Source organism: Arachis ipaensis, chromosome B2, assembly GCF_059453495.1.
Source record: "Arachis ipaensis isolate K30076 ecotype BB chromosome B2, ASM5945349v1, whole genome shotgun sequence".
Taxonomy (NCBI): Eukaryota; Viridiplantae; Streptophyta; class Magnoliopsida; order Fabales; family Fabaceae; genus Arachis; species Arachis ipaensis.
The window spans coordinates 45,196,578-45,224,497 of NC_142437.1; the positions used below are offsets into that span (position 1 = coordinate 45,196,578).

A 27,920-nucleotide genomic window follows, 5' to 3' on the forward strand; every position below is an offset into this window, starting at 1 on the left:
AATAAGTCTTGATGTTCATCTTGATCTTCAAAGTGTTCTTGGTGTTCATCTTTACATTCAAAGTGTTCTTGCATGCATTAGTTATTTTGATTCATAATTTTCATGTTTTGAGTCTTTGGGTTGTTTTTCTCTTTCTTCATTGAAAATTCAAAAATAAAAAAAAATATCTTTCTCTTATTTCACTCATAAATTTCGAAAATTTGAGTTGACTTTTTCAAAACTTTTTAAAATCTAGTTGTTTCTTATGAGTCAAATCAAATTTTCAATTTAAAACTCCTATCTTTTTCAAATCTTTTTCAAAAATCAAACTTTTTTTTCATTTGTCTTTCATATTTTTGAAAATTTCAAATTAATTTTCAAAATCTTTTTCTTATTTTTATTCCATATTTTCGAATTCAATGCTAACAATTAATGTGATTGATGCAAAAATATTAAGTTTGTTACTTGCCTAATAAGAAAGGTTCAATCTTTAAATTTTAAAATCAAATCTTTTTGTTTCTTGTTAGTCAAGTAATCAACTTTAATTTTCAAAATCAAATCTTTTTAAAATTATTTTTCAAATCTTTTTCAAAATAAATTTCAATCACATCTTTTCAAAATTTAATTTCAAAATCTTTTCTAACTTTTTATCTTTTCAAATTTGATTTTCAAATCTTTTTCAATTAACCACTTTACTTTTTGTTTGATTCTTATCTTTTTCAAAACTACCTAACTAACTCCCTCTCTAATTTTCGAAAATCCCTTCCCTCTTTTTCAAATTTCCTTTTTAATTAACTAATTGTTTTAATTTCAATTTAATTTGATTTCAATTTTAATTTTTGAATTTTAACTTTAATTTTAAAATATTTTTATTTTATTTTATTTAAATTTTCGAATTCTTCTCTTCCTCACCTCCTTCTATTTATTTATTCATCTACTAACACTTCTCCTCCACCCAAAAATTCGAACCCCATCCCCCTCTCTGTGTTCGAATTTTTCCTCTTCTCCTTCTTACATTCTTCTCTTCTTATACTTGCATAAGAAATCTCTATACTGTGACATAGAGGATTCCATATTTTCTTTTGTGTTCTCTTCTTTTTCATATGAGCAGGAACAAGGATAAGAACATTCTTGTTGAAGCCGATCCTGAACCTGAAAGAACTATAAATAGGAAGCTAATGGAAGCTAAAGCACAACTCTCTGGAGAAAATCTGACAGAAATTTTCGAAAAATAAGGAGACATGGCTGAAAATAACAACAATGCAAGGAAGATGCTTGGTGACTTTACTGCACCTAATTCCAATTTACATGGAAGAAGCATCTCAATCCCTACTATTGGAGCAAACAATTTTGAGCTGAAACCTCAATTAGTTTCTCTGATGCAACAGAATTGCAAGTTTTATGGACTTTCATCCGAAGATCCCTTTCAGTTCTTAACTGAATTCTTGCAGATCTGTGATACTGTTAAGACCAATGGGGTTGACCCCGAGGTCTACAGGCTTATGCTTTTCCCATTTGCTGTAAGAGACAGAGCTAGAATATTGTTGGACTCTCAACCTAAAGACAGCCTGAACTCTTGGGATAAGCTGGTCACGGCTTTCTTAGCCAAGTTCTTTCCTCCTCAAAAGCTTAGTAAGCTTAGAGTGGATGTTCAAACCTTCAGACAAAAGGAAGGTGAATTCCTCTATGAAGCTTGCGAGAGATACAAGGAACTGACCAAAAAGTGTCCTTCTGACATGCTTTCAGAATGGACCATCCTGGATATATTCTATGATGGTCTGTCTGAATTATCAAAGATGTCATTGAACCATTCTGCAGGTGGATCCATTCACCTAAAGAAAACGCCTGCAAACGCTCAAGAACTCATTGACATAGTTGAAAATAACCAGTTCATGTACACTTCTGAAAGGAATCCTGTGAGTAATGGGACGCCTCAGAGGAAGGGAGTTCTTGAAATTGATACTCTGAATGCCATATTGGCTCAGAACAAAATATTGACTCAGCAAGTCAATATGATCTCTCAGAGTCTGAATGGATTGAAGGAATCATCCAACAGTACTAAAGAGGCATCTTCTGAAGAAGAAGCTTATGATCCTGAGAACCCTACAATAACATAGGTGAATTACATGGGTGAACCCTATGGAAACACCTATAATCCCTCATGGAGAAATCATCCAAATTTCTCATGGAAGAATCAACAAAAGCCTCAACAAGGCTTTAATAATGGTGGAAGAAACAGGTTTAGCAATAGCAAACCTTTTTCATCATCCACTCAGCAACAGACAGAGAATTCTGAGCAGAATCCATCTACCTTAGCAAATATAGTCTCTGATCTATCTAAGGCCACTGTGAGTTTCATGAATGAAACAAGGTCCTCCATTAGAAATTTGGAGGCACAAGTGGGCCAGCTGAGTAAAAGAGTCACTGAAACTCCTCCTAGTACTCTCCCAAGCAATACAGAAGAGAATCAAAAGAAAGAGTGCAAGGCCATAGATTTAACCATCATCGCCGAACTTACAAAGGAAGGAGAGGATGTGAATCCCAGTGAGGAAGACCTCCTGGGACGCTCAATGAGGACCTAAAGGAATCTGAGGCTCACCTAGAGACCACAGAGATTCCATTAAACCTTCTTCTGCCCTTCATGAGCTCTGATGAGTACTCTTCTTCTGAAGAGAATGAAGACATTACTGAAGAGCAAGTTGCTAAGTACCTTGGTGCAATCATGAAGCTGAATGCCAAATTATTTGGTAATGAGACTTGGGAAGATGAACCTCCCTTTCTCATCAATGAACTGAGTGATCTGGATCAACTGAGATTGCCTCAGAAGAAATAGGATCCTGGAAATTTCTTAATACCTTGTACCATAGGCACCATGACCTTTGAGAAGGCTCTGTGTGACCTTGGGTCAGGGATAAACCTCATGCCACTCTCTGTAATGGAGAAACTGGAAATCTTTGAGGTGCAAGCTGCCAGAATCTCATTAGAGATGGCAGACAACTCAAGAAAACAAGCTTATGGACAAGTAGAGGACGTGTTAGTAAAGGTTGAAGGCCTTTACATCCCTACTGATTTCATAATCCTAGACACTGGGAAGGATGAGGATGAATCCATCATCCTTGGAAGACCCTTCCTAGCCACAGCAAGAGCTGTGATTGATGTGGACAGAGGAGAGTTGGTCCTTCAACTGAATGAGGACTACCTTGTGTTTAAAACTCAAGGATCTCCTTCTGTAACCATGGAGAGGAAGCATGAAAAGCTTCTCTCGGTGCAGAGTCAACCAAAGCCCCCACAATCAAACTCTAAGTTTGGTGTTGGGAGGCCTCAGCCAAACTCTAAGTTTGGTGTTGGATCCTCACATCCAAACTCTAAGTTTGGTGTTGGGAGTCTACAAAATTGACCTGATCACCTGTGTGGCTCCGTGAGAGCCCACTGTCAAGCTATTGACATTAAAGAAACGCTTGTTGGGAGGCAACCCAATGTTATTTAAATTATATCTATTTTATTATTTCGTGTTTTATTAGGTTGATGATCATGTGAAGTCACAAAAACTACAAAAAAATAAAAAATAGAATGAAAAACAGCATTAAAAACAGCACACCCTAGAGGAAGGACTTACTGGTGTTTAAACGCCAGTAAGGAGCATCTGGCTGGCGTTTAACGCCAGAACAGAGCATGAAACTGGCGTTAAATGCCAGAAATAAGCAGCAGTCTGGCATTTAAATGCCAGGATTGCACCCAGAGGAAAGTTGGCGTTAAACGCCAGAAACAAGCATCAGACTGGCGTTTAACGCCAGAAACATGCACCATACTAGCGTTCAACGCCAAAAACATGCTATGGACTGGCATTGAACGCCAAAAACAAGCATGGAAGTGGCGTTTAACGCCAGAAACATGCTGCAGTCTGGCGTTAAACGCCAGGATTGTATATACAGGGCGTTTTACACGCCTAAAAGGTGAAGGGATGAGAAATCCTCAAACACCTCAGGATCTGTGGACCCCACAGGATTTCCTCAGGATCTGTGGACCCCATAGGATCCCCACCTACTTCTTTTCTCCTGTTCACACCTTTCCATAACTCTCTTCCCTAAATACCCCTCACCAATCAACTCAATCACTCTTCCCCATCACCTCTTCACCAATCACATCCATCCTCTCTTCCCCAAAAACCCCACCTACCTTTAAATTCAAAATAATTTCCCTCCCAAACCCAACCATAAATGGCCGAACCCTAAACCCCTCCCCACTCCTATATAAACCCCTAATTCCCACTTCATTTTCACACAACAAAACCCTCTCTTCTTCCCCTTGGCCGAAACCGTCTCTCTCTCTCTCTCCCCCCATTTTTCTTCTTCTTCTACTTCTTTCTTTCTTCTTTTGATCGGGGACGAGCAACCATTTTAAGTTTGGTGTGGTAAAAGCATAGCTTTTTATTTTTCCATAACCATTCATGGCACCTAAGGCCAGAGAAACCTCTAGAAAGAGGAAAGGGAAGGCAATTGCTTCCACCTCTGAGTCATGGGAGATGGAGAGATTCATCTCTAAGGTCCATCAAGACCACTTCTATGAAGTTGTGGCCAAGAAGAAAGTGATCCCTGAGGTTCCTTTCAAACTCAAAAGGAATGAGTATCCAGAGATCCAACTTGAGATTCAAAGAAGAGGTTGGGAAGTTCTCACCAACCCCATTCAACAACTCGGGATCTTAATGGTTCAAGAGTTCTATACAAATGCATAGATCACTAGGAACCATGATCAAAGTGTGAACCCAAATCCAAAGAATTGGCTCACCATGGTTCGGGGGAATTACTTAAATTTCAGTCTGGAAAATGTAAGGTTGGCGTTCAACTTGCCAATGATGGAAGAAAACGCACGCCCCTACACTAGAAGAGTCAACTTTGATCAAAGGTTGGACCAAGTCCTCATGGACATATGTGTGGACGGAGCTCAATGGAAAATTGACTCAAAAGGCAAGCCGGTTCAACTAAGAAAGCTTGACCTCAAACCAGTAGCTAGAGGATGGTTGGAGTTCATTCAACGCTCAATCATTCCTACTAGCAACTGGTCTGAAGTTACTGTAGACTGGGCCATCATGATCCATAGCATCATGATTGGGGAGGAAGTGGAAGTTCATGAGATCTTACCTCAAGAACTCTACAAGGTGGCTGACAAGTCCTCTAATTTGGCAAGGTTAGCCTTTCCTCACCTCATTTGCCACCTCTGCAATTCAGCTGGAATTGACATAGAGGGAGACATCCTCATTGAAGAGGATAAGCCCATCACTAAGAAAAGGATGGAGCAAACAAGAGATCATGGACCTCCACATGAGCATGAGGAGATTCCTCACCATGAAATCCCTGAGATGCCTCAGGGGATGCACTTTCCTCCACAGAATTATTAGGAGCAAATCAACACTTCCCTATGAGAATTAAGTTCTAACATGGGACAACTAAGGGTGGAACATCAAGAGCACTCCATCATCCTCTATGAGATTAGAGAAGATCAAAGAACTATGAGGGAGGAGCAACAAAGGCAAGGAAGAGACATAGAGGAGCTCAAGAGCACCATTGGTTCTTCAAGAAGAGGAAGACGCCACCCTCACTAAGGTGGACTCATTCCTTAATCTCCTTGTCTATTTATTTCCTGTTTTTCGATTTCTGAGCTTTATGTTTATTTATATTTGTGTCTTATTACATGATCATTAGTGTCTAAGTGTCTATGCCTTAAAGTTATGAATATGAATCCATCACCTCTCTTAAATGAAAATTGTTCTAAAAACAAAAGAACAAGAAGTACATGGTTTCGAATTCATCCTTGAAACTAGTTTAATTACTTTGATGTGGTGACAATACCTTTTGTTTTTTGAATGAATGCTTGAACAGTGCATATGTCTTTTGAAGTTGATGTTTATGAATGTTAAATATGTTGGCTCTTGAAGAATAAGGAAAAAGGAGAAATGTTATTTGATAATCTGAAAAATCATAAAAATGATTCTTGAAGCAAGAAAAAGCAGTGAATACAAAAGCTTGCAAAAAAAAAAGAAAAAAAAAGAGAGAAAAAGAAAAAGCCAAAAGCTCTTTAAACCAAAAGGCAAGAGCAAAAAGCCAATAGCCCTTAAAACCAAAAGGCAAGGGTAATAAAAAGGATCCAAGGCTTTGAGCATCAGTGGATAGGAGGGCCTAAAGGAATAAAATCCTGGTCTAAGCGGCTAAACCAAGCTGTCCCTAACCTTGTGCTTGTGGCGTGAAGGTGTCAAGTGAAAACTTGAGACTGAGCGGTTAAAGTCAAGGTCCAAAGCAAAAAAAAAAAAAAAGAGTGTGCTTAAGAACCCTGGACACCTCTAATTGGGGACTTTAGCAAAGCTGAGTCACAATCTGAAAAGGTTCACCCAGTTATGTGTCTGTGACATTTATGTATCCGGTGGTAATACTGGAAAACAAAGTGCTTAGGGCCACGGCCAAGACTCATAAAGTATCTGTGTTCAAGAATCAACATACTGAACTAGGAGAATCAATAACACTATCTGAATTCTAAGTTCCTATAGATGCCATTCATTCTGAACTTCAATGGATAAAGTGAGATGCCAAAACTATTCAAGAGGCAAAAAGTTACAAGTCCTGCTCATCTGATTGGAGCTAAGTTTCATTGATATTTTGGAATTTATAGTATATTCTCTTCTTTTTATCCTATTTGATTTTTAGTTGCTTGGGGACAAGCAACAATTTAAGTTTGGTGTTGTGATGAGCGGATAATTTATACGCTTTTTGGCATTGTTTTTACATAGTTTTCAGTATAATTTAGTTAGTTTTTAGTATATTTTTATTATTTTTAATTAAAATTCACATTTCTGGACTTTACTATGAGTTTGTGTGTTTTTCTGTGATTTCAGGTATTTTCTGGCTGAAATTGAGGGACTTGAGCAAAAATCAGATTCAGAGGTTGAAGAAGGACTGCAGATGCTGTTGGATTCTGACCTCCGTGCACTCAAAGTGGATTTTCTAGAGCTACAGAACTCCAAATGTCGCGCTCTTAATTGCGTTGGAAAGTAGACATCTAGGGCTTTCCAGAAATATATAATAGTCCAAACTTTGATTAAGGATAGACGACGTAAACTAGCATTGAACGCCAGTTCCATGCTGCATTTTGGAGTCAAACGCCAGAAACAGGTTGCAAAGTGGAGTTAAACGCCAGAAACAGGTTACAAACTGGCGTTCAACTTCAAGAAAGACCTCTATACGTGTAAAGCTCAATGCTCAGCCCAAGCACACACCAAGTGGGCCCCGAAAGTGGATTTTTGCACTATTTACTTATTTCTGTAAACCCTAGTAACTAGTTTAGTACAAATAGGACTTTTTACTATTATCTTTACATCTTTAGTTTTATCTTTAGATCATGTTTGGGGGCTGGCCATTCGGCCATGCCTGGACCTTATCACTTATGTATTTTCTACGGTAGAGTTTCTACACTCCATAGATTAAGGTGTGGAGCTCTACTGTTCCTCATGGATTAATGCAAAGTACTACTGTTTTTCTATTCAATTCAACTTATTCCGCTTCTAAGATATCCATTTGCACCCAAGAACATGATGAATGTGATGATTATGTGACGCTCATCATCATTCTCACTTATGAACGCGTGCCTGACAAACACTTCCGTTCTACATGCAAACAAGCTAGAATGAATATCTCTTAGATATCTAATACAGGGGACCGAGTCCAAGATATTAGAATCTTTGTGGTATAAGTTAGAACCCATGGATGGCCATTCTTGAGATCCGGAAAGTCTAAACCTTGTCTGTGGTATTTCGAGTAGGATCTGGGAAGGGATGGCTGTGATGAGCTTCAAACTCGCGAGTGCTGGGCGTAGTGACAGACGCAAAAGGATAGTAAATCCTATTCCAGTATGATCGAGAATCGACAGATGATTAGCCATGCAGTGACAGCGCATTGGACCATTTTCATAGAGAGGATGGGTTGTAGCCATTGACAACGGTGATGCCCTACATAAGGCTTGCCATGGAAAGGAGTAGGAATGATTCGATGAAGACAGCAGGAAAGCAGAGGTTCAGGAGGAACGAAAGCATCTCTATACGCTTATCTGAAATTCTCACCAATGAATTACATAAGTATCTCTATCCCAGTTTATATTTTATTTATGTTTTTATTATCAATTCACCATACCCATTTGAATCCGCCTGACTGAGATTTACAAGGTGACCATAGCTTGCTTCAGGCCGACAATCTCCATGGGATCGACCCTTACTCACGTAAGGTTTATTACTTGGACGACCCAGTGCACTTGCTGGTTAGTTGTGCGAAGTTGTGATAAGGAGTTGAGATTACAATTGTGCGTACCAAGTTGTTGGTGCCATTGATGATCACAATTTCGTGCACCAACTTCCCATCCTCTTCTTCTAATCTCTTGTCGGATCTCTGGATACTCGCTCTTTTTGAGCTTAAAAGGGACCTCAGGGATCACCTTTTTCTTGGCCACAACTTCATAGAAGTGGTCTTGATGGACCTTTGAGATGAATCTCTCCATCTTCCATGACTCAGAGGTGGAAGCAATTGCCTTCCCTTTCCTCTTTCTTGAGGTTTCTCTGGCCTTAGGTGCCATTGATGGTTATGGAAAAACAAAAAACAATGCTTTTACCACACCAAACTTAAAAGGTTTGCTCATCCTCGAGCAAAAGAAGAAAAAAAGTAGTAGAAGAAGAAGAAAATAGAGGAGATAGAGTGAGAGAGTATATTCGGCCAAGGGGGAGAAGTAGTGGTTGTGATGTGTAAAATGGAGTAGTGTTAAGGGGTTTATATAGGGGTGGGGGGAAGGTTAGGTTTCGGCCATTAGGGTTGGGTTTGGGAGGGAAAGGAATTTGAATTTGGAGGTAGGTGGGGTTTATGGGGAAGAGGTAATAAGGTGATTGGTGAAGGGTATTTGGGGAAGAGGTAATAAGGTGATTGGTGAAGGGTATTTGGGGAAGAGTGTTATAAGAAGGTGTGAAGAGGAGAGAAGAAGAGGTGTGGTAGGTGGGGATCCTGTGGGGTCCACAGATCCTGAGGGGTCAAGGACTTAGCATCCCTGCTCCAAGTAGGCGTGCAAAACGCCCTTAGAATGCATGTCTGATGTTAAACGCCAGCTTGCTGCTTGTTTCTGGCGTTTAACGCCAGCTTTTCTCCCATTCTTGGCGTTAAACGCCAATTCCATGCTCTGTTCTGGCGTTAAACGCCAGTCTGGCGCTTGTTTCTGGCATTTAACGCCAGCTTGATGCTTCTTTCTGGCGTTAAATGCCAGTTTGATGCTTCTTACTGGCGTTTAAATGCCAGTAAGCTCTTCCTCCAGGGTGAGCTGTTTTTAATGCTATTTTTTCATTTTGTTTTTGATTTTTCAGTAGTTTTTATGACTTCACATGATCATCAACCTAAAGAAAACATAAAATAGCAATGGAAAATGAATAGATATAATTAAATAACATTCGATTGCCTCCCAACAAGCGTTTCTTTAATGTCAATAACTTGACAGTGAGCTCTCATGGAGCCTCACAGAAGATCAGAGCAATGTTGGGGCCTCTTAACACCAAACTTAGAGTTTGGTTGTGGCTTTCCAACACCAAACTTAGAGTTTGAATGTGGGGATTTTGTTTGACTCTGTATTGAGAGAAGCTTTTTCATGCTTCCTCTCCATGGTTACAGAAGGAGAACCTTGAGTCTTAAATACAAGGTAGCCCTCATTCAACTGAAGGACCAACTCTCCTCTGTCAACATCAATCATAACTTTTGCTGTGGCTAGGAAGGGTCTGCCAAGGATGATGGATTCATCCTCATCCTTCCCAGTGTCTAGGATTATGAAATCAGCAGGGATGTAAAAGCCTTCAACTTTTACTAACACGTCCTCTACTAGTCCATAAGCATGTTTCATTGATTTATTTGCCATCTCTAATGAGATTCTTGCAGCTTGTACCTCAAAGATTCCCATTTTCTCCATTACAGAGAGTGACATAAGGTTTATCCCTGACCCAATGTCACACAGAGCTTTCTCAAAGGTCATGGTGCCTATGGTACAAGGTATGAAGAACTTTCCGGGATCCGGTTTCTTCTGAGGCAATGTCTGCCTCATTAGTGCACTTAGTTCATTGGTGAGCAAGGGGGGTTCATCCTCCCAAGTCTCATTACCAAATAAACTGGCATTCAACTTCATGATTGCTCCTAGATACTTAGCAACTTACTCTGCAATGGTGTCTTCATCCTCTTCAAAGGAAGAGTATTCATCAGAGCTCATGAATGGCAGAAGGAGGTCCAATGGAATCTCTAGGGTCTCTGTATGAGCCTCAGATTCCTTTGGTTCCTCAAAAGGGAACTCCTTTCTGTCCAAAGGACGTCCCAAGAGGTCTTCCTCACTGGGATTCACATCCTCCTCCTCCTCTGGGCATTCGGCCACACCAAGTAAGGTTATGGCCTTGCACTCTCTCTTGGGATTTTCTTCTGTATTGCTTGGGAGAGTATTGGGAGGAGTTTCAGTAATCTTCTTACTCAGCTGACCCACCTATGCCTCCAAATTTCTAATGGAGGACTTTGTTTCATTCATGAAACTTAGTGTGGTCTTGGATAGATCAGAGACTATGGTTGCCAGGCCAAAATGGCTCTGTTCAGAATTCTCTGTCTGTTGCTGAGAAGATGATGGAAAAGGCTTGCTATTGCTAAACCTATTTCTTCCACCATTATTATTGAGCCTTGTTGAGGCTTCTGTTGGTCCTTTCATGAGAAATTTGGATGATTTCTCTATGAAGGATTATAGGTGTTTCCATAGGGTTCTCCCATGTAATTCACCTTTGCTATTGCAGGGTTCTCAGGATCATAAGCTTCTTCTTCAGAAGATGCCTCTTTAGTACTGTTGGATGCAGCTTGCAATCCATTCAGACTCTGAGAAATTATATTGACTTGCTGAGTCAATATTTTGTTCTGAGCCAATATGGCATTCGGAATATCAATTTCATGAACTCCCTTCTTCTGAGGCGTCCCATTGTTCACAGGATTCCTCTCAAAGGTGTACATGAATTGGTTATTTGCAACCATTTCAATGAGTTCCTGAACTTCTGCAGGGGTTTTCACGTGAAGAGATCCTCCTGCAGAATGGTCCAATGACATTTTTGACAATTCTGACAGACCGTCATAGAATATACTTATGATGCTCCATTCTGGAAGCATGTCAGTAGGACACCTTTTGATCAGTTGCTTATATCTTTCCCAAACTTCATAGAGGAACTCTCCTTCCTTCTGTCTGAAGGTTTGGATTTTCACTCTAAGCTCGCTCATCTTTTGAGGTGGAAAGAATTTGGCCAGGAAAGCACTGACCAGCTCTTCCCAAGAGTTCAGGCTTTCCTTAGGTTGTGAATCCAACCATGTTCTAGCTCTGTCTCTTACAGCAAAAGGGAAAAGCATAAGCCTGTAGACCTCAGGATCAACTTTATTGGTCTTGACAGTGTCACAGATTTGCAGGAATTCAGCTAAAAACTAATGAGGATCTTCCAATGGAAGTCCATAAAACTTGCAATTCTGTTGCATTAGAGAAACTAATTGAGGCTTAAGCTCAAAGTTGTTTGCTCCAATGGTAGGAATTGAGATGCTTCTTCCGTAGAAGTTAGAAGAGGTTGCAATAAAGTCACCAAGCATTTTCCTTGCATCTCCACCATTGTTATTGGGTTCGGCCATGTCTCCTTCTTTTTCGAAAATTTCTGTCAGGTCCTCTCTAGAGGGTTGTGCTTTAACTTCTCTTAGTTTCCTCTTAAGAGTCCTTTCAGGTTTAGGATTAGCTTCAACAAGAATTTCTTTATCCCTGTTCTTGGTCATATGAAAAAGAAGAAAACAGAAAAGAAGAGAAATCATCTATGTCACAGTATAGAGATTCCTTTGTGTGAGTAGAAGAAGAGAAGAATAGAAGAAGAAGAAGAGAAAAATTCGAAATTTAAATTAAAATAAAAGGAAAAATATTTTTATTTTTATTTTAATTATTAGTTAGTATTCGAAAATTATAAAAAGGAATAAAATAAAATTAAATTTTAAGACAATTAGTTAATTAAAAAGGAATTTTGAAAAAGTGGGGAGGAGTTTTCGAAAATTAGAGAGAGAAAATTAGTTAGGTGGTTTTGAAAAAGATATGATTGAAATAGAAAACTTTTAAAATTAAACCAAAAAGTCAAGTAGTTAATTGAAAAAGATTTGAAAATCAAATTTGAAAAGATAAGAAGTTAGAAAAGATTTTGAAATTAAGTTTTGAAAAAGATGTGATTGAAATTTATTTTGAAAGAGATTTAGAAAAAGAAATTTAAAAAGATTTGATTTTTGAAATTAAAGTTAATTACTTGACTAACAAGAAACAAAAAGATATGATTTTAAAATTTAAAGATTGAACCTTTCTTACTAGGCAAGTAATAACTTAAAATTTTGAATCAATCACATTAATTGTTAGTAAAGATTTTAAAAAATATGAAATAAAAATAAGAAAAAGATTTTGAAAATCAATTTTTAAAATTTTCGAAAAAAATGAAAGAAAAATGAAAAAGATTTGATTTTTGAAAAGGTTTTGAAAAGATAGGATTATGAAATTGAAAATTTGACTTGACTCATAAGAAACAACTAAATTTTAAAAATGTTTGAATAAGTCAACTCAAATATTCGAAATTTATGAGAAGAATAAGGAAAAGGTATTTTTTTATTTTTGATTTTTAATGAGGAGAGAGAAAAACATAAAAATGATGCAAAACATGAAAATTCAAGATCAAAACACATGATGCATGCAAGAACACTTTGAATGTCAAGATGAACACCAAGAACACTTTGAATGTCAAGATGAACATCAAGACTTATTTTTTGAAAATTTTTAAGAAAAGAAAAACATGCAAGACACCAAACTTAGAAATTTTCAATAATTAGACACTAACAAATTGAAAATGCATATGAAAAATAAGAAAAGACACAAAACAGGAAAATGCAAAGATCAAACAAAGAAGATCATCAAGAATAACTTGAAGATCATGAAGGACATTATGCATGAATTTTTCGAAAATTTTAGTGAAAATTAAAAATATGCAATTGACACCAAACTCAAACACGAAACACAAAATATTTTTGGTTTTTTTTATGATTTTATTATAATTTTTTTGTATTTTTTTTTGAAAATTAATTTGAAAAAGAAAAATAAGGATTTCAAAATTTCTAATGAGAATTCCAGGAATCATGCAATGTTAGTCTAAAGCTCCGGTCTAGGAATTAGACATGGCTTACTAGCCAGCCAAGCTTTCAGTGAAAGCTCCGGTCCAAAATACTAGACATGGCCAATGGCCAGCCAAGCTTTAAGATACAAATCAGGCATACAACAGCTGAATTGATGAGAATAAAAACAAAGCTCTTGTGATGATGAGTTGAAGCCTCGGTCCAAAAGATTAGACATGGCTTCACAGCCAGTCAGACTTCAACAGATCATCATGAAACTCTAGAATTCATTCTTAAAAATTCTGAAGTCATAGAACAATTTATTTTCAAAATTTTTTGTTTTTTTTGAAGATTTTTCGAAAGTAAAAAAATAATAAAAACAAAAACCTTAAAATTAAAATAAAATTACCTAATTTGAGCAACAAGATGAACCGTCAGTTGTCCAAACTCGAACAATCCCCGGCAACGACGCCAAAAACTTGGTGCACGAAATCGTGATTGTTCATTCCTTGATAACGGCGCCAAAAACTTAATACGCACGTTCATAATCTTAGTTCTTTTTCACAACTTCGCACAACTAACCAGCAAGTGCACTAGGTCGTCCAAGTAATAAACCTTACGTGAGTAAGGGTCGATCCCACAGAGATTGTCGGCTTGAAGTAAGCTATGGTCATCTTGTAAATCTCAGTCAGGCAGATTCAAATGGTTATGGTGAATTGATAGTTAAAATATAATTAAAATATAAGATAAGATAGAGATACTTATGCAATTCATTGGTGAGAGTTTCAGATAAGTATGGAGATGCTTTTGTTTCTTCTGAACCTCTGCTTTCCTACTGCTTTCAGCCAATCACTCATACTCCTTTCCATGGCAAGCTGTATGTTGGGCATCACCGTTGTCAATGGCTACATCCCATCCTCTCAATGAAAATGGTCCAAATACGCTATCACCGCATGGCTGATCATCTGTCGGTTCTCGATCATGCTAGAATAGGATCCAGTGATCCTTTTGTGTCTGTCACTACGCCCAGCACTCGTGAGTTTGCAGCTCATCACAGCCATCCCTTCCCAGATCCTACTCAGAATACCACAGACAAGGTTTAGACTTTTCGGATCTCAAGAATGGCCGCCAATAATTCTAGCCTATACCACGAAGACTCTGATCGTAAATCAGGAGGCTAAGAGATATGCATTCAAGCTTGCTTTCATGTAGAACGGAAGTGTTTGTCAGGCACGCGTTCATAAGTGAGAATGGTGATGAGCGTCACATAATCATCACACTCATCATGTTCTTGTATGCGAATGAATATCTTAGAGAAGAAATAGGCTTGAGTTGAATAGAAAAACAATAGTACTTTGCATTAATTCATAAGGAACAGAAGAGCTCCACACCTTAATCTATGGTGTGTAGAAACTCTACCGTTGGAAATACATAAGAGCAAGGTCTAGGCATGGCCGAATGGCCAGCCTCCCCCAAATGGCATATGAATTTGAAAATAGGGAAAAAGACTGATCCCTGATCAAGGATGATCAAAAGATGTAAAATAAATCACTAAAAGTAATTTTTATACTAAACTAGTAGCTAGGGTTACATAAGATAAGTAAATGATGTAGAAATCCACTTTCGGGCCCACTTGGTGTATGCTTGGGCTGAGCATTGAGCTTTCATGTGTAGAGACTCTTTTTGGAGTTAAACGCCAGGTTGAATCCTATTTCTGGCGTTTAACTCTGATTTGCAACCCTATTTCTGGCATTTAACTCCAGAATAGGGCAGGAAGTTGGCATTTTAATGCCAATTTGCGTCGTCAAAACTCGGGCAAAGTATTGATTATTATATATTTCTAGAAAGCCCTGGATGTCTACTTTCCAACGCAATTAAGAGCGCACCAATTGAGTTTTTGTAGCTCCCGAAAATCCACTTCGAGTGCAAGGAGGTCACAATCCAACACATCTGCAGTCCTTTTTCAGCCTCTGAATCAGATTTTTGCTCAAGTCCCTCAATTTCAGCCAGAAATTACCTGAAATCACAGAAAAAAACACAAACTCCTAGTAAAGTCCAGAAATGTGATTTTTATTTAAAAACTAATAAAATTATATTAAAAACTAACTAAATCATACTAAAAACTATGTAAAAACAATGCCAAAAAGCGTATAAATTATCCGCTCATCATTGGTGGATGAGTTTATTCTGAGCTAATATTGTATCAACTCCTTCAAGCTCAAATACACCTTTCTTTGGAGCTTCCTGCCTTTTAGAGGAGTAGAAATACTCATTGTTGGTCACCATGTCTATAAGATCATGTGCCTCTTGAGCTGTTTTCATCATTTGCAAAGATCCTCCTAATGAATAATCCAAAGCTTTTCTTGAAGGCAAGGACAAGCCTTCATAGAAATTCTGCAACTCCACCCATTCACTGAACATTCCTTCTGGACATCTTCTAATCAAAGCCTTATACCTCTCCCAAGCTTCATACAATGATTCTCCTTCTAGTTGTCTGAAGGTTTGCACATTAGTTTTTAGCTTAATGACTCTCTGGGGTGGATAGAATTTGGCTAGAAATTTTCTCAATAAATCATCCCAGTTGGTGATGCTTTCTTTAGGGAAGGTTTCTAACCAATGTGATGCTTTGTCTCTCAGTGAAAATGGGAATAACAAGAGTTTGTAGATGTCAAGGTGGACTCCATTGGTTTTAACAGTGTCACAAATTCTCAAAAATATAGAGAGGTGTTGGTTTGGTTCTTCAGCAGCACTTCCTCCATATTGACAATTATTTTGAACCAGGGTAATCAATTGAGGCTTGAGTTCGAAGTTATTGGCATGGACATTGGGGGTTAGGATACTGCTCCCATAATTCCTTGGGTTGGGGATAGTGTAAGAGGCTAAAACTCTTCTCTGAGGCTGGCCATTGTTGTTAGCCACATCCTCAGGTGGATTTGGGATGTTACCCTCTATTTCTTGATCCTCTTCTTCTGATTCTTCTTCCCCTACAACTCCATTTCCTCTTGCTTCTCTTCTCAATCTCAAGAGTGTCCTCTCTGGCTCAAAATCAAAAGAGGTGGATGCACCTCTTCTTCCTCCTGGCATACAACACAAACATAAACCAGAAAACTAAAATAAAATACCCTACTGCTAGAGTATAGTTAAGGTTAGTTGAAACAAAATCTTAAACAGTTGAAATGCTTAACAAAAACAAAGAAAAAGTGCTTAATCTAGGTTATCACCTACTTAATCATTGTCAATCTAAATCAATCCCTGGCAACGGTGCCAAAAACTTGATGAGGGAAAGAACGATTCCACACAAACTCACCGGCAAGTGTACCAGGTCGCATCAAGTAGTAATAACTCATAGGAGTGAGGTCGATCCCACAGGGATTGATGGATTGAGCAACTCTAGTTTGGTGACGAATTTAGTTAAGCGAATAGTTGATAATTTGAGTGAAATTCGATTAACAGAAGCTAAATTGCAAGTAAACTAAAGTGCAGAATGACAATTGGCCGAATCTTAAAGTGCAGAAGAAGTAAATTGCAGAAATTTAAAGTGCAAGAAATTAAAAAAGCTGAAACTTAAATTGTAAGAAAAGTAAATAACTGCAACTTAAAGTGCAAGTAATGTAAATTATTGAATCTAAACTGCTGGGAAACTTAAATTTCATGAATAGTAAAGGGATTTTGGTGTTGGGAATCAAAACAGAACTGGAAAAAGTAAATTGCAGTAAACTATAGAATGCTCAGAAGAAGAAATTCAGAAAACAGATCAATTAGGATGTTGGTACCCAAAACAGAAATGGAAATAGAAGAGTCAAAACAGAATGAAAACTTAGATCAGTTCTCAAATCTTAAAAGACAAATTGACAATTGCAGAAGAATAACAAAAACAGAAAGAAAATTTAGATCTCAATTGCTCTCTTAACAAAACAGAAAACAGGAAATTGCAAATGAAATAAAAGTGGAAGGAAAGATAAGATCAGAACTCCAGTTCTTCAAAATACAAAAAGTAAAAGTAAAAGATAACTTCAAATTAAAGGAATTCAGAAGAATTCTCCAATCCAAGTTCTCAAATCCAAAACAGAAAGTAAAAGGTTGCAGAAGATAGAAAACGAAAATAGAAACAAAAATTCATATTTGATCTCAATTCTAAAAAACTCTAAAATGAAAACTAAAAGAGAGCCCCCTATGAAATCAAATTCCTATCTATTTATACACTTTCCAATTGTGGCATCCAGTACTTGGAGTGGGCTTTTTGGCCTATGAAGAAGTGGATCAGAATGGCCATTTGTTGCAGCTCCCAGTGGAACGTTGCGTTCTCTAAGCGAGCGCAGCGTTCATTTATCCACGAATGCGCGTCACTGACGCGTGCGCGTCCTTTTACCTTTTTCCTCATTGACGCGTGCGCGTCATATACGTGTGCACGTCAATATCAGTCTTCAGCTCCAAACACGCTCGCGCGCCCCTTTCACGCATACGCGTCGTTGATAGCGTTAACTTAGTGAGCGCTACGTTGGCTTAGTGAGCGCTGCACACGCGTGCGCATCCTCTACGTGTGCGCGTGGGTAGCAAATATCCAATTCAGGCTTTAGCGCCAGCCACGCATTAGCGTGCTTTGTCACAGGTGCTCCATTGACGCGTGCGCGTCGATTTGAAAACTTTGCCTCCAAATTTGGATCTTGCCCGAAAACGCTGAGTAAGTTAACATAGCGCTCTCTTTCGAAACGAGCGCCAAACACTTCCACGCGTACGCGTCATGCACGTGTATGCGTGGGTCTTCGTGTTTTGCCCCTGACGCATAAGCGTCATGCACGCATGCACGTCGCAAGTGAGCATGGCGTTCTTTATTTGAACGCAACTTTATACTACAGTGCTCCCTCTTTTCTTCATTTTCTCACCTAAAATCAACCAAACAAGCAATCAAAGTCTCACCAAAATCACAAGAATTTGCGTCAATCATAATAATCACTTAATTCTTGCATAAATCTCACGATTTTGTATAAAATAAATGATGTTTGATTGAATCAAAATAATCATGAAATTCCACTCCAACCACTTACTTATTGTGCAAGAAAGTGCATAAAACCTAATAAAAGTACGTAAAAATGCTAGTAAAACTAGCATAAGATGACTTATCATCAGTAAACACTTCTCTTGCAAGGTAACTTTGCAGCCATCTTGAAGGCAATGCATTCTTTTAGTGCTGAATCAGAAAAGGAGTTGAGCTTTTCAAAGGGTGATTTCATTGTTGTGCGAAAGGTTTGTTTTCTCAGTTAATGTCAATGTACTGTTATACTTTGTTTTCTATGTGAATATCGTCAAACATGCCAGGTGGCTAGCTACTAAATGAGTTTGGTATTCTCTCAGCGACTACTTACATTTAGCTGAAATAGGTTCCTTTTATATTGGCTTCTCTCATGTATGTGAGATTCTAGTTCCAGAGCTGTTGAAATACTTACATTAGATGGGGAAGTTGGATACTTTGATACCTTCACAAGTTATCCATTTCTCAAGGGATCTCAAGGGCAAAAAGGGTCAGATGAAAGCAGAATAAAGATATATTTTTATTTTTTATTTTTTAATAAACTGCTCTGCATAGTGAAATATAAGTTATCCGTTTCTCATTTTGTGAGATTAAATCTCTACTATTGTCGACAATTGCTTCCTACTACTTTCATAATGAAATTTTTTTCAGTAAATGAATTTAAATCTCTACTATTAGTGATTACACTTAGTTGCTTCCTTCACTTGAATTTAGTTTCTGTTAAGAGATTAACTTGCTATCATTTCAAAACATTGTCAAGCATGGGTTTAGAAGATGAGCTTTTATCACAAAGGAAGAGTTATCACATTGTTAAGAGCTTTTATTCAACTGATGTACACTTTTATTTATTAAATAGTTCTGATTCATGAGTTTTTATTCAATTCTATAATTATCTATTATTCAATAATTAGTTTTTTGGTTTGCGTGTTTACGTATTTAATTATTAGATTTTGATATCATTATGAATAAAAATTATATGTTTTGTTTCTGAATATCAATTGTGGCAATGGCTTCTCAGCTTTCTGAGGCAAAGGAATGAGAACAGACCTTTATGAACAGGGGACGCTGAAATCAGTTGCGCTCAATGGGAGAAGCCAAGAATTTACTTCAATATATGTTCAATTTGGTCATGCTAGGTGCTCTATTTGATGTCAATAGTTTTTTCTCTGCTATCAAAAGATTTATGGCTTTTATTAGAAGATAATCATGTAGAATATAATATTTTGGTTTTTCGTAGTTTATTAGTAGTAAATTCTAAGTGGTCTATTGTATATTTTGATATGGACATGCTTAATTTAGTGTGAGATGTATAAATACTCAATTATGATCATCCCAATATTTTTAGTTCCCTATAAATATATTTTGTTTAAGGATTTTATTTAAAAAATATTGCATGGTATTATTATGTATTTATTTTTATTTTATAATTTTTGACTAATTTAATTAAAAATACAAGATTATATATATAATCATTTCACTAAATATTAGGTTTTAGAAAAAAAAGATTATTAGAATATATATATATATATATATATATATATATATATATATATATATATATATATATATATATATATATATATATATATATATATATAGAAAATAGAAAAAAACAATCAGGGACCTAAGGCTACACTTATATAGAGTAGCTATAGTATACAATGTGGCTATGCTTTACAGGTGATGTAGTAGCATTGAAAAGCGTAGCCTATTCTGGTAAAAATGGAAGCTAAAAAGCGTAGCCTTTGGTCCTAAACAGCATCACTTGAAAAGCGCACCCGATTCCGAAATGCCAAAAGCGTAACCCTTGGTGTAGAAAAGCGTAGCCTTTGAGAATAGGCAACAGCCGAATAGGAATCACCCCAAAAAGCGTAGCCATAGCCCAAAAAGTGTAGTCGTAGCCTAAGGCATCATTTTTTTCACTTTTAGCTACAGTTTTCAAGTGTACCTGAATGGGTGTTTTTCTTGTATTGTTGAGAGTTTGTTTCTACTAACCATAACCTCACTCTAGCAACAGAGTGCCCTGCTTTTGTGTTTTTGGTTTGTTTATGTTTATATGCCAGGAGGGAGAAGAGGTGAATCTACCTCATTTGATTTTGAGCCAGAGAGAACATTCTTGAGATTAAGAAGAGAAGCAAGAGGGAAGGGAGTGATCAGAGACCAAGAGTTAGAAGAGGAAGATCAAGAGATGGAGGTTAACATCCCTAATCCACTTGAGGATGTGGCCAACAACAATGGTCAACCTCAGAGAAGAGTTTTAGCTTCCTACACTATCTCAACCCAAGGAATTGTGGGAGCAGCATCTTAACCCCCAATGTCCATGCTAATAACTTCGAACTTAAGCCTCAATTGATTACCCTGGTCCAGAATAATTGTCAATATGGAGAAAGTGCCACTGAAGATCGAAACCAACACCTCTCTGTGTTTTTGAGAATTTGTGACATTGTCAAAACTAACGGAGTCCACCCCTGACATCTATAAGCTCTTGTTATTCCCATTTTCACTGAGAGACAAAGCCACACATTGGTTAGAGACATTTCCAAAAGAAAGCATCACCAATTGGGATGATCTGGTCAGTAAATTCCTAGCCAAATTTTACCCCCTCAAAGAGTCATCAAATTGAAAACTGATATGCAAACCTTCAGACAGCAAGAAGGAGAGTCATTGTTTGAAGCTTGGGAGAGGTATAAAGCTTTGATTAGGAGGTGTCCAGAGGGAATGTTCAGTGAGTGGGTTGAGCTCCAGAACTTTTATGAAGGCTTGTCCTTAAGTTTAAGGAGAGCATTGGATTATTCTTCAGGAGGATCCTTACAAATGATGAAAACTGCTCAAGAGGCACATGATCTTATAGACATGGTGGCCAACAATGAGTATTTCTACTTCTCTGAAAGGCAAGTAGCTCCAAAGAGAGGCGTATTTGAGCTTGAAGGTGTTGACACAATCTTGGCTCAAAACATGATTATGCATCAGCAGCTTTAACAGCAAATAGAAATGATGTCAAAGAGGATGGATGGACTACAACTTGCAGCAGTGAGCACTACAAATCAACCATCAGTGGTGTGGGAACAACAAAAAGAGAGCTATGAAGAGCAGCAGCCTGAACAAGTGCAATACATGCATAATCAAGGAGCTGGACAGAATGATTTCCATGGAGACATTTACAATTCATCTTGGAGAAACCACCCCAATTTGAGGTGGGGAGAGAACCAAAACTAGCAGCCTTAGCAGAGAAACTCAAACCAAAACAACTCCAGAAACACAAACCATCAAAACCATCAAAACACTAACCAAAATCCATATATAAAACCACAAAATAACAACCCTGCATCCACTTACTATCCACCAAATAATCCCTCAGCTAACCAGAATAACTTTCATCCACCATCAACGTCCCTCACTCAACCACAACCACCCCAAGAATCTCAAAGAATCTCCAACTTGGAGATGATGATGGAGAAAATGATCAAGCATCAAGAATTGGCCAACAAGAACCATGAAGCTTCACTGAGAAATATAGAGAGACAAATTGGACAATTATCCAAGCAAATAATAGCTGAGAGACCAACCAATACACTTCCAATTGACACCATTCCTAACCCCAAGGAAGAATGTAAAGCAATTCAACTTAGAAATAGAAGAACATTGGAGAATGACATTGGCAGCAAGATAACGGAGGACAAGGCTAATAGCAAGAGAGAAGTGGCAGTAGAGGAAAAAGATCGAGAGAACAAAGAGAAGGAGGAAGAATCACAAGCTTCAAAGAAAGGGAAGCAAGTCATGGAAGAGCAGACACAAGAGCAGAAGAAGGTGGTGAAGCCTTACACTCCTCCTTTGCCATATCCTCAAAGGTTGCAAAGAGAGCTTAAAGATCAACAATTTCCCAATTTTCTAGAGGTCTTTAAGAAGTAGGAAATCAATCTTCCACTTGCTGAAGCATTGGAGCAGATGCCTTGATGCCAGGGCATCTTGGCCAGTTTCACTGACCTTTTCTTTACTGTTTTTAGGCTAGTTTCATGCATTCCCTTAGGAAATAAGCTAGTTTTGGGTATATATTCACTTACACCTTGATTCAAGCATACATTGTGCATTTTACATTATTTCATGAGGATTTTGCATGAGTTTAGTGACAAATTGTATGTTGCATTACCCATGACTTGGACTAGAACTTTGATGCACTCTATTGCTTGATTTCAGGACCAAAGGAAGCAAGGAATGGGAGGTAACTTGCAAAGTTGATGAGAAAAGTGATTGCCAATAACGCTCTCGAAGCCATCATTGACCACGTTAAGAGTCACGTAACTAAGTTAACGTGAACTCTAACGTGGAGAGGGGAAGTTGAGCCAACGTTAGTGACACTTAACATTGTCACTAACGTTGGCAAATGCTCATAAGTGGCCACGTTAGAGTCCACGTTAACTTAGTTAACGTGGCCTCTAACGTTAAAAGGGGGAGGAAACGCCAACGTTAGTGACATTCAACATTGTCACTAACGTTGGCCTAAGGAAAAACATACCACGTTAACTCCCACGTTAACTTGGTTAACGTGGGAGCTAACGTAGGAAGCAAGAGTGGTCGACAACGTTAGTGACACCCAACATTGTCACTAACGTTGGAAGCAACCACACAACCCCCCAAGGAGCCACGTTAACTTCCACGTTAACTTAGTTAACATGGAAGCTAACGTTGATGAGTGAAAGAAACACCAACGTTAGTGACATTCAACATTATCACTAACATTGGGGATGGCTAAGCATGGCCACGTTAGAAGCCACGTTAACTTAGTTAACGTGGACTCTAATGTGAGACATAGGGGCACCTTGAAACGTTAGTGACAATGTTGAGTGTCACTAACGTTCTCGAAGGATGGCAAGCCCACGTTAAAGAGCCACGTTAACTAAGTTAACGTGGGCTCTAATGTGGGAACAAAGGGGGCTTTTCAAAGTTATTGGGAATGTTAAGTCTCAATAACGTGTGCGAAGGACTTAGAGGCAACGTTAGTGGCAATGTTTATGCCACTAAACGTTGAAGTTAACGTGGCTTTTACTTAGGAATGTTAGTGAGAAAGTTGATTGTCACTAACGTTCTCGAACTCATATTTTCACTAAACGTTAACACCCCTAATGTCCTGAGCTAAAGTCTCTGCCCACTTCACACTTTCTCTCTGCAAGTAAAGCCAAGCCCAAATGAAGAAGAGAACTGCTTCAAACTCAAGATCCAAAGGCCCAAGACTTGAAGAGCCAACTAGAAGCTGAGAAAAGTAGTATATATAGGAGTAGCTTTGAATTGTAAAAAAAAAAAAGTTCAGAAAGTTGGAAAAGAGAACTACTCTCTGTATTTTACCTTCTCTGCGTTTTTCTAGTTTTATGATGTATTCTCCATCTTTGTTTTCATTTTCTAGAGCTATGAACAACTAAACCCCTTTCATTGGGTTAGGGAGCTCTGTTGTAATTTGATGGATCAATACTAATTTTCATTATTCTTCTTCTATCTTTTCTCTTGATTTTACTTGAAAGCTTTCGATCTTCATCCAATTGGGTATTTATCTTAGAAAAGAAGCTATTCAAACTTGGATCTCTTCTGAACCTTGAAAGAGGAATGAAGAGATCAAGCTAGAAATGCTTTCCCATGCTGGACCAAATTGGGTTTAGATGGGTATGTGACTATAACCCTCTCAATACTTGATTTGGGAAATGCATTTGGTATAATCAGTGACCATACTTTATCTCTTCTCATGAGCAATTGACCAAGGAATTAGCTATTGATCAAGATTTGAGAGATTGAATTTGTAATTCAATCAATTAAGATTACCAAGGAGATCAATGAGTGTATTGATTGAGGAAGAGATGAAAATGAACTTGATCCAGAGAATTGCAACATCTCCTAAGCCCAATGAACTCCCCATCTCTGATCTTACCCATTCTCTTTAATTTCTGCCATTTACTTTTATGAGCAAATCCCCCATTCCCATTTACAATTCTGCAATTTAATTTCAGTCATTTACTTCCAGTCCTTTAATTCTAGCATTTACTTTTCTGTTATTTACATTCCCGCCATTTTATTTTCTGCAATTCTCAACCCAAATTCTGGATTCTCTCAACTAGAACATTCTTCTAATTAAAGTTGCTTGATCAATCAATCTCTGTGGGATTCGACCTCACTCTATTGTGAGTTTTTATTTGACGACAAATTTGGTACACTTGCCGAAGGAAATTTGTTGAGAGACAGTTTTCACCTGCATCAAGTTTATGGCGTCGTTGCCGGGGATTGATTGTGCATCAACAATGATTAAATTGGAAGATCACTAGATTGAGCATTTTTATTTTGTGAATTTTATTTTCTGTTTGAGTGATTTACTTTCTGTTTTAGTTAAACTTCTTCCCTTCCCCCTCTACTCTTTTGTTTTTCTTTGTTATTTTCAATTCTGTTTGCTAACCCACTAACTGTTTGATATATTACATCACCCACAACTAACAGTAATTCTGACAAAAATACTTTCTGCACCTATCTTTTCTTGCTTGTACTTGATGGTTGTATGACAGGGAGAAGAAGCAGGGCTTCAACTTCCTTCGATTCTGAACCTGAGAGGACCTTCCTTAGATTAAGGAGGGAGGCAAGAGGAAAGAAAGTGGTTGGTGCTGAGGAAGAAGAGGAATTCTTTAAACCAAACATGGAAGACAACATGGAAAACCATCATGAAGAAGAGGCTCATAACCATGGGGGAAGAGGTAGATCAAATCATGCTGGGGAGGATAGAAGAGTTTTGGGCTCTTACATCAATCCAAACCCAGGCAATTGTGGAAGTAGCATCCAAAAGCCAACAATCCATGCCAACAACTTTGAACTTAAACCACAGCTCATCACCCTTGTTCAGAACAACTGTTCGTTTGGAGGAGGTGTTCAAGAAGACCCCAATCAACATTTAACCACCTTCCTGAGAATATGTGACATAGTGAAGTCTAATGGTGTTCATCCTGACGCCTATAGACTGCTCTTATTTCCATTCTCACTCAGGGATAAGGCAACCAAGTGGCTGGAATCTTTCCCAAGGGAAAGCTTGACAACTTGGGAAGACGTGGTGAACAAATTCTTAGTAAGATTTTACCCTTCTCAAAGAATCAATAGGCTGAGAGCTGAGGTCCAAACTTTCAGGCAACAAGATGGTGAGACTCTATATGAAGCATGGGAGAGGTTTAAAGACCTAACAAGGAGGTGCCCACCAGATATGTTCAATGAATGGGTGCAGCTACACATTTTCTATGAAGGGCTCTCTTATGAGTCAAAGAAGGCCGTAGACCATTCATCCGGAGGATCCTTGAACAAGAAGAAAACCATTGAGGAGGCTATAGATGTCATTGAAACAGTAGCAGAGAACAACTACTTCTATGCTTCCGAAAGAGGGAACACAAGAGGAGTAATGGAGCTCAACAATGTAGATGCTCTGTTGGCCCAAAACAAGCTCATTACCCAGCAGCTGGCTGACCTCACCAAGAAGATGGAGAGGAACCAAGTAGCAGCAATCTCAACTTCATCAACAACCCAAGAAGGAGTGAATGAAGAAGCAGAGGGTAGTCAGGAGCAAGCCAACTACATTGGGAATTCACCAAGGCAAAACTATGATCCATACTCCAAGACCTACAATCCTGGATGGAGAAACCACCCAAACTTTGGGTGGGGAAGTCAGCAAGATCAAAACCAAGACCAGAGACGTTACAACTCCAACAACAATGCAGCTCACCAACAATTCACACAGAGGACATCTCAACACCCCCACAACAACACTTCTCCACACGCCTATCAAAACCAAAATAGCACATCTGCTCCGAATCACCCATCAATTGATGAAAAGCTCTCTAAGATTGAAATCTTACTTGAAGGAATATGCCAAGAGATTCAAGAAAATAAGGTGTTCAAAGAGGAGGTGCGAGCCAATATTAAGAACCAGGGAGAGACCATTAGGAAGCTGGAATTCCAGGTGGGATGTTTAGCTGAGAAGATTCCCAAACCTACCGATAGCTTCCCGAGTGACACGGAGAAAAACACCAAAGGAGAAGTAAAGAAAGTAAGATGGGAAGATTGCAAAATGGTCACTACAAGTGATCAAGAGACTGAAGACAAGCAAGGCAAACTTTTCGAACAACCTGAAGACAACTCAACAAAGGAGGAGGATAGAGATCACCAAGAACCAGAAATCTCATAACAAGAGCTGCTGAAGCTCTATGCACCCTTCCCTCAACTGCTCAATGGTGCTGTGGGAAAGAGAATATACTCAAGGTTCCTAGACTTGTTTGCATCTCTGCATGTAAACATACCATTCATCAAGGCAATTCAACAAATGCCTGCATTCATCAAGTATATGAAGGAACTTCTTCCCAGGAAAAGCTCACTTAAAGGAGGCCAGACTATAGTGATGAACAAGGAATGTAGTGCCCTTATTCAACCTGAGTTGCCTACAAAAAGAAGAGACCCAGGGAGTTTTCACATCCCTTGTGCCATAGGTGAAACTATGTTCGATAGAGCACTATGTGATTTGGGGGCCAGCATCAACTTACTGCCCTTATCCCTAGTGAAGAGGCTGCAGATCAATGAGATAATGCCCACAGATGTAATCATCAGACTGGCTGACAAAACTCAAAAGCAAGCAATAGGAGTGGTGGAAAATGTGTTGCTAAAGGTTGGGAAATACTTTCTCCCAACAGACTTTGTCATCCTGGACATGGAAGAGAGTCACACTCACCCAATCATATTGGGAAGACCATTCCTAGCTACAGCCAGAGCACTCATTGATGTAGAGAAAGGGGAGCTAATATTGAGAATCCATGATGAACGACTCAGCTTCAATGTTTTCAAACTCTCACAAGAAACAGATCAAGAGGACAAGGAACTAAGCACAGATGAAAATGAGACACTGAAAGAGAAGACAAGCACTGAAGCACAGCCAGTTCATTCTGTGATCCCCTTAATTGATAAATAAGGAAAACAGCAATTGCCACAGCTCAAGGAAAAGTTGGAGGAACCTAAACCTCTAGAGGCAGGTAAAGACAGCATCACAACTCCTTTAGAAAAAGAGGTCACCGAGGGCAAGGCAACCTCAAAAGAAACAAAGAAGAAGGTACCAAGGAGGTGGAGAAACAAGAAGATCCCTACGGAAGACTTCTCTCCAGGGGATAGAGTTGTCTCAGCTTACTTCCCAGATATTCCCCCTAATCTCCCCACTGTACCATCTCAGTTACCTAAGGTCTTCACTATCAACAGAGTTCTTTCCCTGGAACATGTGGAGATCATTGATCCAACCAATGGATATAAGTCCACAGCAAGAGGGGAGGACTTTAAGCACTACCAACCACCCTGATGAAGGAAAAACGTCAAGCTAGTGACGCTAAAGAAGCGCTTCATGGGAGGCAACCCATGTTTTATATGTTTTTAGAAAATAGTAAAAAAATCAATGTTTATGAATTCCAACCCAAACTTGGTGAAGTCCTTATTGTGCAGTATATAGTGAGGAACAAGTTTGGTGTTCAAAGCAGAACTCCTGGAGCTTTGAACAAAACTTTTCATCACAAGTACTCCAAACTAAGTTTGATGTCACCCCATGGTGCCATCAATCTGCCTATAAGGATACACAAGTAGTTAGTTAGTTGAAATTCATAAATAAACAAACTCTTTTTCTTCTCTTTATTATTCTAGCCGTAGAGTTTGATTTTTATGATATTAAT

General features: G+C 38.4%; 2 non-coding genes across 2 annotated transcripts; both read right to left on the bottom strand.

Annotated features, from left to right (window-relative positions):
- Positions 1-1,613: 1,613 nt before the first annotated feature.
- Positions 1,614-1,721, bottom strand: LOC148573825 (small nucleolar RNA R71). Its single transcript, XR_015905586.1, has one exon. It is a non-coding gene; the product is annotated as a small nucleolar RNA R71 (small nucleolar RNA).
- A 23,606-nt stretch (positions 1,722-25,327) lies between these two features.
- Positions 25,328-25,434, bottom strand: LOC148573826 (small nucleolar RNA R71). Its single transcript, XR_015906219.1, has one exon. It is a non-coding gene; the product is annotated as a small nucleolar RNA R71 (small nucleolar RNA).
- Between the last annotated feature and the right edge of the window lie 2,486 nt (positions 25,435-27,920).